The following is a 12312-nucleotide window of genomic DNA, read 5'->3' on the forward strand; positions in this document are numbered from 1 at the left end:
AGAGCAGACTGACCCCACTCTGTCAATGTAACACACCCAGGGAAGAGCAGACTAACCCCACTCTGTCAATGTAACACACCCAGGGAAAGGCAGACAGACCCTGTTCTGTCAATGTAACACACCCAGGGAAGAGCATACTGACCCCACTCTGTCTATGTAACGCACCCAGGGAAGAGCAGACTGACCACACTCTGTCAATATCACAGACCCAGGGAAAAGCAGACTGACCCCACTCTGTCAATGTAACACACCCAGGGAAGAGCAGACTAAACCCACTCGGTCAAAGTAACACACTCAGGGAAGAACAGACTGAGCCCACTCTGTCAATGTAACGCACCCAGGGAAGAGCAGACTGACCCCACTCTGTCAATGTAACAAACCCAGGGAAGAGCAGACTGATCCCACACTGTCAATGATACACACCCAGGGAAGAGCAGACTGACCCCACTCTGTCAATGTGACACTCTCAGTGAAGAGCAGACTGACCGCACTCTGTCAATGTAACACACCCAGGGAAGAGCAGACTGACCGCACTCTGTCAATTTAACACACCCAGGGAAGAGCCGACTGACACCACTCTGTCAATGTAACACACACAGTGAAGAAGAGACTGATCCCACTGTGTCAATGTAACACTCCCAGGAAAGTGCAGACTGACCCCTCTGTGTCAATGTAACACACCCAGGGAAGACAAGACTGACCCCACTCTGTCAATGTAACGCACCCAGCGAAGAGCAGACTGACCCCACTCTGTCAATGTAACCCAGTCAGGGTAGTGCAGTCTGACCCCACTCTGTTAATGTAACCCACCCAGGGAAGAGCAAACTGTTTCCACTCTGTCTGTGTAACACACCCTGGGAAGAGCAGACTCACCCCACTCTGTCAATGTAACACATCCAGGTAAGAGCAGACTGACCCTTCTCTGTCAATGTAAGACACCCAGGGAAGTGCAGACTGACCCAACTCTGTCAATGTAACTCACCCAGTGAAGATACGACAGACCCCACTCTGTCAATGTAACACCCCCTGGGAAGAGCAGACTGACCCCATTCTGTCAATGTAACTCACTCAGGGAAGAGCAGACTGACCCCACTCTGTCAATGTATCTCACAAAGGGAAGAGCAGACTGACCCCACCCTGTCAATGTAACATATCCAGGGAAGAGCAGACTGACCCCACTCTGTCAATGTAACACACCCAGGGAAGTGCAGACTGACTCCACTCTGTCAATGTAACACACGCAGGGAAGTGCAGACTGACCACACTCTGTCAAAGTAACACCACCAGGGCATAGCCGACTGACCCCACTCTGTCAATGTAACACACCCAGGGAAGAGCAGACTGACCCCACTCTGTCAATGTAACACACTCAGGGAAGAGCACACAGACACCAGTCTGTCAATGTAACTCACAAAGGGAAGAGCAGACTGACCCCACTCTGTCAATGTAACCCACCCAGGGAAGAGCTGACTGACTCCACTCTGTCAATGTAACACACCCAGGGAAGAGCAGACTGACCACACTCTGTCAAAGTAACACGCGCAGGGAAGTGCAGACTCACCCCACTCTGTCAATCTAACACACCCAGGGAAGAGCAGACTGACCCCAGTCTGTCAATGTAACTCACAAAGAGAAGAGCAGACTGACCCCACTCTGTCAATGTAACACACCCAGGGAAGAGCAGACTGACTCCACTCTGTCAATCTAACACACCCAGGGAAGAGCAGACTGACCACACTCTGTCAATGTACAACACGCAGGGAAGTGCAGACTGACCACACTCTGTCAAAGTAACACCACCAGGGCAGAGCCGACTGACCCCACTCTGTCAATGTAACACACCCAGGGAAGAGCAGACCGACCCCACTCTGTCAATGTCACACACCCAGGGAAGAGCAGACTGACCCCAGTCTGTCAATGTAACTCACAAAGGGAAGAGCAGACTGACCCCACTCTGTCAATGTAACCCACCCAGGGAAGAGCAGACCGACCCCACTGCGTCAATGTAACACACCCAGTGAAGAGCAGACTGACCCCACTCTGTCAATGTAACACACCCAGGGAAGAGCAGACTGACCCCAGTCTGTCAATGTAACTCACAAAGGGAAGAGCACACTGACCTCACTCTGTCAATGTAACACCCCCAGGGAAGAGCAGACTGACCTCATTCTTTCAATGTCACTCACAAAGGGAAGAGCAGACTGCCCCACTCTGTCAATGTAACACACCCAGGAAAGAGCAGACTGACCCCTCTGTGTCAATGTAACACACCCAGGGCAGACAAGACTGACCCCACTCTGTCAATGTAACGCACCCAGCGAAGAGCAGACTGACCCCACTCTGTCAATGTAACCCACCCAGGGTAGAGCAGACTGACCCCACTCTGTTAATGTAACCCACCCAGGGAAGAGCAAACTGTTTCCACTCTGTCGATGTAACACACCCTGGGAAGAGCAGACTCACCCCACTCTCTCAATGTAACCCACCCAGGGAAGAGCAGACTGACCCCACTCTGTCAATGTAACACCCCCAGGGAAGAGCAGACTGACCCCACTCTGTCAATGTAACACCCCCAGGGAAGAGCAGACTGACCCAACTCTGTCAATGTAACACACCCAGGGAAGAGCAGACTGACCCCATTCTATCAAAGTAACACACGCAGGGAAGAGCAGACTGACCTCACCCTGTCACTGTAACACACCCAGTGAAGAGCAGACTGACCTCACTCTGTCAATTTAACACACCCAGGGAAGAGCAGACTGACACCACTCTTTCAATGTAACACCCCCAGGGAAGAGCAGACTGACCCCACTCTGTCAATGTAAGACCCCCAGGGAAGAGCAGACTGAGCACACTCTGTCAATGTAACACACCCTGGGAAGAGCTGACTGACTCCACTCTGTCAATGTAACCCACCCAGGGAAGAGCTGACTGACTCCACTCTGTCAATGTAACACACCCAGGGAAGAGCAGACTGACCACACTCTGTCAAAGTAACACGCGCAGGGAAGTGCAGACTCACCCCACTCTGTCAATCTAACACACCCAGGGAAGAGCAGACTGACCCCAGTCTGTCAATGTAACTCACAAAGAGAAGAGCAGACTGACCCCACTCTGTCAATGTAACACACCCAGGGAAGAGCAGACTGACTCCACTCTGTCAATCTAACACACCCAGGGAAGAGCAGACTGACCACACTCTGTCAATGTACAACACGCAGGGAAGTGCAGACTGACCCCACTCTGTCAATGTAACACATCCAGGTAAGAGCAGACTGACCCCAGTCTGTCAATGTAACTCACAAAGGGAAGAGCAGACTGACCCCACTCTGTCAATGTAACACACCCAGGGAAGAGCAGACTGACCCCACTCTGTCAATGTAACACACCCAGGGAAGAGCAGACTGACCCAACTCTGTCAATGTAACCCACCCAGGGAAGAGCAGACTGACCCCACTCTGTCAATGTAACACACCCAGGGAAGAGCAGACTGACCCCACTCTCTCAATGTAACACACCCGGGGAAGAGCAGACTGACCCCACTCTGTCAATGTAACACACACAGTGAAGAAGAGACTGATCCCACTGTGTCAATGTAATACTCCCAGGAAGGTGCAGACTGACCCCTCTGTGTCAAAGTAACACACGCAGGGAAGACAAGACTGACCCCACTCTGTCAATTTAACGCACCCAGCGACGAGCAGACTGACCCCACTCTGTCAATGTAACCCAGTCAGGGTAGAGCAGACTGACCCCACTCTGTTAATGTAACCCACCCAGGGAAGAGCAAACTGTTTCTACTCTGTCTGTGTAACACACGCTGGGAAGAGCAGACTCACCCCACTCTGTCAATGTAACACATCCAGGTAAGAGCAGACTGACCCTTCTCTGTCAATGTAAGACACCCAGGGAAGTGCAGACTGACCCAACTCTGTCAATGTAACTCACCCAGGGAAGATACGACTGACCCCACTCTGTCAATATAACACCCCCTGGGAAGAGCAGACTGACCCCACTCTGTCAATGTATCTCACAAAGGGAAGAGCAGACTGACCCCACCCTGTCAATGTAACATATCCAGGGAAGAGCAGACTGACCCCACTCTGTCAATGTAACACACCCAGGGAAGTGCAGACTGACTCCACTCTGTCAATGTAACACACCCAGGGAAGAGCAGGCTGACCACACTCTGTCAATGTAACACACGCAGGGAAGTTCAGACTGACCACACTCTGTCAAAGTAACACCACCAGGGCATAGCCGACTGACCTCACTCTGTCAATGTAACACACTCAGGGCAGAGCAGACTGACCCCAGTCTGTCAATGTAACTCACATAGGGAAGAGCAGACTGACCCCACTCTGTCAATGTAACTCACATAGGGAAGAGCAGACTGACTCCACTCTGTCAATGTAACACACCCGGTGAAGAGCAGACTGACCACACTCTGTCAATGTACCACACGCAGGGAAGTGCAGACTGACCCCACTCTGTCAATGTAACACACCCAGGGAAGAGCAGACTGACCCCAGTCTGTCAATGTAACTCACAAAGGGAAGAGCAGACTGACCCCACTCTGTCAATGTAACACACCCAGGGAAGAGCAGACTGATTCCACTCTGTCAATGTTACACACCCAGGGAAGAGCAGACTGACCACACTCTGTCAATGTAACACACGCAGGGAAGTGCAGACTGACCACACTCTGTCAAAGTAACACCACCAGGGCAGAGCCGACTGACCCCACTCTGTCAATGTAACACACCCAGGAAAGAGCAGACTGACCCCAGTCTGTCAATGTAACTCACAAAGGGAAGAGCAGACTGACCCCACTCTGTCAATGTAACCCACCCAGGGAAGAGCAGACCGACCCCACTGCGTCAATGTAACACACCCAGTGAAGAGCAGACTGATCCCACACTGTCAATGTAACACACACAGGGAAGGCCTGACTGACCCCACTCAGTCAAAGTAACACACAGAGAAGAGCAGACTGACCTCACTCTGTTAATGTAACACACCCAGGGAAGAGCAGACTGACCACACTCTGTCAATGTAACACACACAGGGAAGACCTGACTGACCCCACTCAGTCAATGTAACACACAGGGAAGAGCAGACTGACCGCACTCTGTTAATGTAACACACCCAGGGAAGAGCAGACCGACCCCACTCTGCATATGTAAGACACCCAGGGAAGAGCGCACTGACCTCACTCTGTCAATGTAACACCCCCAGGGAAGAGCAGACTGACCTCATTCTTTCAATGTCACTCACAAAGGGAAGAGCAGACTGCCCCCACTCTGTCAATGTAACACACCCAGGAAAGAGCAGACTGACCCTCTGTGTCAATGTAACACACCCAGGGCAGACAAGACTGACCCCACTCTGTCAATGTAACGCACCCAGCGAAGAGCAGACTGACCCCACTCTGTCAATGTAACCCACCCAGGTTAGAGCAGACTGACCCCAGTCTGTCAATGTAACTCACAAAGGGAAGAGCAGACTGACCCCACTCTGTCAATGCAACACACCCAGGGAAGAGCAGACTGACTCCACTCTGTCAATGTAACACACCCAGGGAAGAGCACACTGACCTCACTCTGTCAATGTAACACCCCCAGGGAAGAGCAGACTGACCTCATTCTTTCAATGTCACTCACAAAGGGAAGAGCAGACTGCCCCCACTCTGTCAATGTAACACACCCAGGAAAGAGCAGACTGACCCTCTGTGTCAATGTAACACACCCAGGGCAGACAAGACTGACCCCACTCTGTCAATGTAACGCACCCAGCGAAGAGCAGACTGACCCCACTCTGTCAATGTAACCCACCCAGGTTAGAGCAGACTGACCCCAGTCTGTCAATGTAACTCACAAAGGGAAGAGCAGACTGACCCCACTCTGTCAATGCAACACACCCAGGGAAGAGCAGACTGACTCCACTCTGTCAATGTAACACACCCAGGGAAGAGCAGACTGACCCCACTCTGTCAATGTAACACACCCAGGGAAGAGCAGACTGACCCCACTCTGTCAATGTAACACACCCAGGGAAGAGCAGACTGACCCCACTGTGTCAATGTAACACACCCAGGGCAGAGCAGACTGATCCCAGTCTGTCAATGTAACTCACAAAGGGAAGAGCAGACTGATCCCACTCTGTCAATGTAACCCACCCAGGGAAGAGCAGACTGACTCCACTCTGTCAATGTAACACACCCAGGGAAGAGCAGACTGACCACACTCTGTCAATGTAACACACGCAGGGAAGTGCAGACTGACCCCACTCTCTCAATCTAACACACCCAGGGAAGAGCAGACTGACCACACTCTGTCAATGTAACACACGCAGGGAAGATCAGACTGACCCCACTCTGTCAATGTAACACACCCTGCAAAGAGCAGACTGACCCCACTCTGTCAATGTAACAGACCAAGGGAAGAGCAGACTGACCCCACTCTGTCAATGTAACACACCCAGGGAAGAGCAGACTGACCCCACTCTGTCAATGTAACACACCCAGGGAAGAGCAGACTGACCCCACTCTGTCAATGTAACTCAAAAAGGGAAGAGCAGACTGACCCCACTCTGTCAATGTAACACACCCAGGGAAGAGCAGACTGACCCCACTCTGTCAATTTAAGACACCCAGGGAATAGCACACTGACCCCTCTCTGTCAATGTAACCCACCCAGGAAAGAGCAGACTGACCCCACTCTGTCAATGTAACACTACCAGGAAAGAGCAGACTGACCCCACCCTGTCAATGTAACACCCCCAGGGAAGAGCAGACTGACCGAACTCTGTCAATGTAACACACCCAGGGAAGAGCAGACTGACCCCATTCTATCAAAGTAACACCCCCAGGGAAGAACAGACTGACCCCACTCTGTCAATGTAACACATAGGGAAGAGCAGACTGACCCCACTCTGTCAATGTAACTCAAAAAGGGAAGAGCAGACTGACCCCACTCTGTCAATGTAAAACACCCAGGGAAGAGCAGACTGACCCAACTCTGTCAATGTAACAAACACATGGAAGAACAGACTGACCCCACTCTGTCAATGTAACACACTCTGTAAAGAGCAGACTGACCCCACTCTGTCAATGTAACAGACCCAGGGAAGAGCAGACTGACCCCACTCTGTCAATGTAACACACCCAGGGAAGAGCAGACTGACCCCACTCTGTCAACGTAACACACCCAGGGAAGAGCAGACTGACCCCACTCTGTCAATGTAACTCAAAAAGGGAAGAGCAGACTGACCCCACTCTGTCAATGTAACACACCCAGGGAAGAGCAGACTGACCTCACTCTGTCAATGTAACACACACAGGGAAGGGCAGACCGACCCCACTCTGTGAATGTAACACACCCAGGGACGAGCAGACTGACCCCACTCTGTCAATGTAACACCCCCAGGGAAGAGCTGACTGACCCCACTCTGTCAATGTAACACCCCCAGGGAAGAGCAGACTGACCACACTCTGTCAATGTAACACACCCAGGGAAGTGCAGACTGACCCCACTCTGTCAATGTAACACCCCCAGGGAAGAGCAGACTAACCCCACTCTGCCAATGTAACACACGCATTGATGAGCAGACTGACCCCACTCTGTAAATGTAACACACAGGGAAGAGCAGACTGACCCCACTCTGTCAATGTAACACACCCATGGAAGAACAGCCTGACCCCACTCTGTCAAAGTAACACACAGGGAAGAGCAGACTGACCCCACTCTGTCAATGTAACACACCCATGGAAGAACAGCCTGACCCCACTCTGTCAAAGTAACACAACCTGTAAAGAGCAGACTGACCCCACTCTGTCAATGTAACACACACAGGGAAGGGCAAACCGATCCCACTCTGTCAATTTAACACAACCAGGGAAGAGCAGACTGACCCCACTCTGTCAATGTAACCCACCCAGGAAAGAGCAGACTAACACCACTCTCTCAATGTAACACATACAGGGAAGAGCACACTGACCCCAGTCTGTCAACGTAACACACCCAGGGAATAGCAGACTGACCCCACTCTGTCAATGTAACCCACCCAGGAAAGAGCAGACTGACCCCACTCTGTCAATGTAACACATACAGTGAAGGGAAGACCGACCCCACTCTGTCAATGTAACACACCCAGGGAAGAGCTGACGGAACCCACTCTGTCAATTTAACGCACCCTGGTTTGAGCACACTGACCCCACTCTGTCAATGTAGCCCACCCAGGAAAGAGCAGACTGACCCCCTCTGTCAATGTAACACACACAGGGATGAGTAGATTGACCCAACTCTGTCAATGTAACCCACTCAGTTAAGAGCAGACTGACCCCAATCGGTCAATGTACCCTTCCCAGGGAAGAGCAAACAGACCGCACTCTGTGAATGGAACACACCCAGGGAAGAGCAGACTGACCCAACTCTGTCAATGTAACACACTTAGGGAAGAACAGACTGACCCCACTCTGTCAATGTAACACACTCTGTAAAGAGCAGACTGACCCCACTCTGTCAATGTAAAACACACAGGGAAGGGCAGACCGACCCCACTCTGACAATGGAACACACCCAGGGAAGAGCAGACTGACCCCACTCTGTCAATGTAACACACCCAGGGAAGAGCAGACTTACCCTTCTCTGTGAATGCAACACATCCAGGGAAGGGCATACTGACCCCATTCTGTTAATTTAACACCCCCAGGGAAGAGCAGACTGACCCCACTCTTTCAATGTAACACCCACAGTGAAGTGCAGACTGACCCCACTCTGTTAATGTAACTCACCCAGGGAAGATCCAACTGACCCCACTCTGTCAATGTAACACATCCAGGGAAGGTCAGACTGACCCCATTCTGTCAATCTAACACACACAGGGAAGAGCAGACTGACCCCACTCTGTCAATGTTGCACACAGGGAATAGCAGACTGACCCCACTCTGTCAATGTAACACACCCAGGGAAGAGCAGACTGACACAACTCTGTCAATGTAACACACCCATGGAAGAACAGACTGACCCAACTCTGTCAATGTAACACACACATGGAAGAACAGACTGACCCCACTCTGTCAATCTAACACACACAGGGAAGAGCAGACTGACCCCACTCTGTCAATGTTACACACAGGGAATAGCAGACTGACCCCACTCTGTCAATGTAACACACCCATGGAAGAACAGACTGACCCCACTATGTCAATGTAACACACCCTGTAAAGAGCAGACTGACCCCACTCTGTCAATGTAACACACACAGGGAAGAGCTGACTGACCCCATTCTGTCAATTTAACGCATCCAGGTTTGAGCACACTGACCCCACTCTGTCAACGTAACACACACAGGGAAGGGCAGACCAACCTAACTCTGTCAATGTAACACACCCTGTAAAGAGCAGACTGACCCCACTCTGTCAATGTAACCACCCAGGTTTGAGCACACTGACCCCACACTGTCAATGTAACCCACCCAGGAAAGAGCAGACTGACCCCACCCTGTCAATATAACGCACCCAGGGAAGAGCAGACAGACCCCACTCTGTCAATGTAACACACCCAGGGAAGAGCAGACTGACCCCACTCTGTCGATGTAACACCCCCAGGGAAGAGCAGACTGACCCAACTCTGTCAATATAACACACCCAGGGTAGAGCGGACTGACCCCATTCTATCAAAGTAATACACGCAGGGAAGAGCAGACAGACCCCACTCTGTCAATGTAACACACCCAGTGAAGAGCAGACTGACCTCACTCTGTAAATTTAACACCCCCAGGGAAGAGCAGACTGACCCCACTCTTTCAATGTAACACACACAGGGAAGGGCAGACTGACCCCCCTCTGTCAATGTAGCACACCCAGGGAAGAGCAGACTGACCCCAATCTGTCAATGTAACACACCCAGGAAAGGGCTGACTGACCCCCCTCTGTCAATGTAACACACCCAGGTAAGAGCAGACCGACCCCACTCTGTCAATGTTACTCACAGGGAATAGCAGACTGACCCCACTCTGTCAATGTAACACACCCATGGAAGAACAGACTGACCCCACTATGTCAATGTAACACACCCTGTAAAGAGCAGACTGACCCCACTCTGTCAATGTAACACACACAGGGAAGAGCTGACTGACCCCACTCTGTCGATGTAACACCCCCAGGGAAGAGCAGAGTGACCCAACTCTGTCAATATAACACACCCAGGAAAGAGCAGACTGACCCCACTCTATCAATGTAACACACCCAGGGAAGAGCAGACTGACCCCACTCTGTCAATGTAACACCGACAGGGAAGATCAGACTGACCCCACTCTGTCAATGTAACACCGACAGGGAAGATCAGACTGACCCCACACTGTCAATGTAATACACCCAGGGAAGAGCAGACTGACCCCAGTCTGTCAATTTAAGACACCCAGGGAATAGCACACTGACCCCTCTCTGTCAATGTAACCCACCCAGGAAAGAGCAGACTGACCCCACTCTGTCAATATAACACTACCAGGGAAGAGCAGACTGACCCCACTCTGTCAATGTAACACACCCAGTGAAGAGCAGACTGACCCCACTCTGTCAATATAACACACCCAGGGAAGAGCAGACTGGCCCCACTCTGTCAATGTAACACACCCAGGGAAGTGCAGACTGACGCCACTGTGTCAATGTAACACACCCAGGGAAGAGCAGACTGACCCCACCCTGTCAATGTAACACACCCAGGGAAGAGCAGACTGGCACCACTCTGTCAATAAAACACCCCCAGGGAAGAGCAGACTCACCCACTCTGTCGATGTTACACCCCCAGGGAAGAGCAGACTGACCCAACTCTGTCAATATAACACACCCAGGGAAGAGCAGACTGACCCCATTCTATCAAAGTAACACCCCCAGGGAAGAGCAGACTGACCCCACTCTGTCAATGTAACACACAGAGAAGAGCAGACTGGCCCACTCTGTCAATGTAACACAAACAGGGAAGAGCAGACTGACCCCACTCTGTCAATATAACACACACATGGAAGAACAGACTGACCCCACTCTGTCAATGTAACACACTCTGTAAAGAGCAGACTGACCCCACTCTGTCAATGTAAAACACACAGGGAAGGGAAGACCGACCCTACTCTGACAATGTAACACACCCAGGGAAGAGCAGACTGACCCGATTCTGTTAATTTAACACCCCCAGGGAACAGCAGACTGACCCCACTCTTTCAATGTAACACACACAGGGAAGTGCAGACTGACCCCACTCTGTTAATGTAACTCACCCAGGGAAGAACAGACTGACACAACTCTGTCAATGTAACACACCCATGGAAGAACAGACTGACCCCACTATGTCAATGTAACACACCCTGTAAGGAGCAGACTGACCCCACTCTGTCAATGTAACACACACAGGGAAGAGCTGACTGACCCCACTCTGTCAATTTAACGCACCCAGTTTTGAGCACACTGACCCCACTCTGTCAACGTAACACACACAGGGAAGGGCAGACCAACCAAACTCTGTCAATGTAACACACCCTGCAAAGAGCAGACTGAACCCACTCTGTCAATGTAACACACCCAGGTTTGAGCACACTGACCCCACTCTGTCAATGTAACCCACCCAGGAAAGAGCAGACTGACCCCACTCTGTCAATGTAACACACACAGGGAAGAGCAGACTGACCCCACTCTGTCAATGTAACACACCCAGGGAAGAGCAGACTGACCCAACTCTGTCAATATAACACACCCAGGGAAGAGCAGACCGACCCCATTCTATCAAAGTAACACCCCCAGGGAAGAGCAGACTGACCCCACTCTGTCAATGTAAAACACAGGGAAGAGCAGACTGACCCCACTCTGCTCTTCCCTGCGTGTGTTCCATTGTCAGAGTGGGGTCGGTCTGCCCTTCCCTGTGTGTTTTACATTGACAGAGTGGGGTCAGTCTGCTCTTCCCTGGGTGTGTTACATTGACAGAGTGGGGTCAGTCTGTTCTTCCTTGAGTGTGTTACATTGACAGAGTTGGGTCAGTCTGCTCTTCCCTGGGTGTGTTCCATTGACAGAGTGCGGTCTGTTTGCTCTTCCCTGGGAAGGATACATTGACCGATTGGGGTCAGTCTGCTCTTAACTGAGTGGGTTACATTGACAGAGTTGGGTCAATCTGCTCATCCCTGTGTGTGTTACATTGACAGAGTGGGGTCAGTGTGCTCAAACCTGGGTGCGTTAAATTGACAGAGTGGGGTCCGTCAGCTCTTCCCTGGGTGTGTTACATTGACAGAGTGGGGTCGGTCTGCCCTTCACTGTATGTGTTA

The sequence above is a fragment of the Chiloscyllium punctatum genome, chromosome 50 (assembly GCF_047496795.1).
Source record: "Chiloscyllium punctatum isolate Juve2018m chromosome 50, sChiPun1.3, whole genome shotgun sequence".
Classification (NCBI taxonomy): Eukaryota; Metazoa; Chordata; class Chondrichthyes; order Orectolobiformes; family Hemiscylliidae; genus Chiloscyllium; species Chiloscyllium punctatum.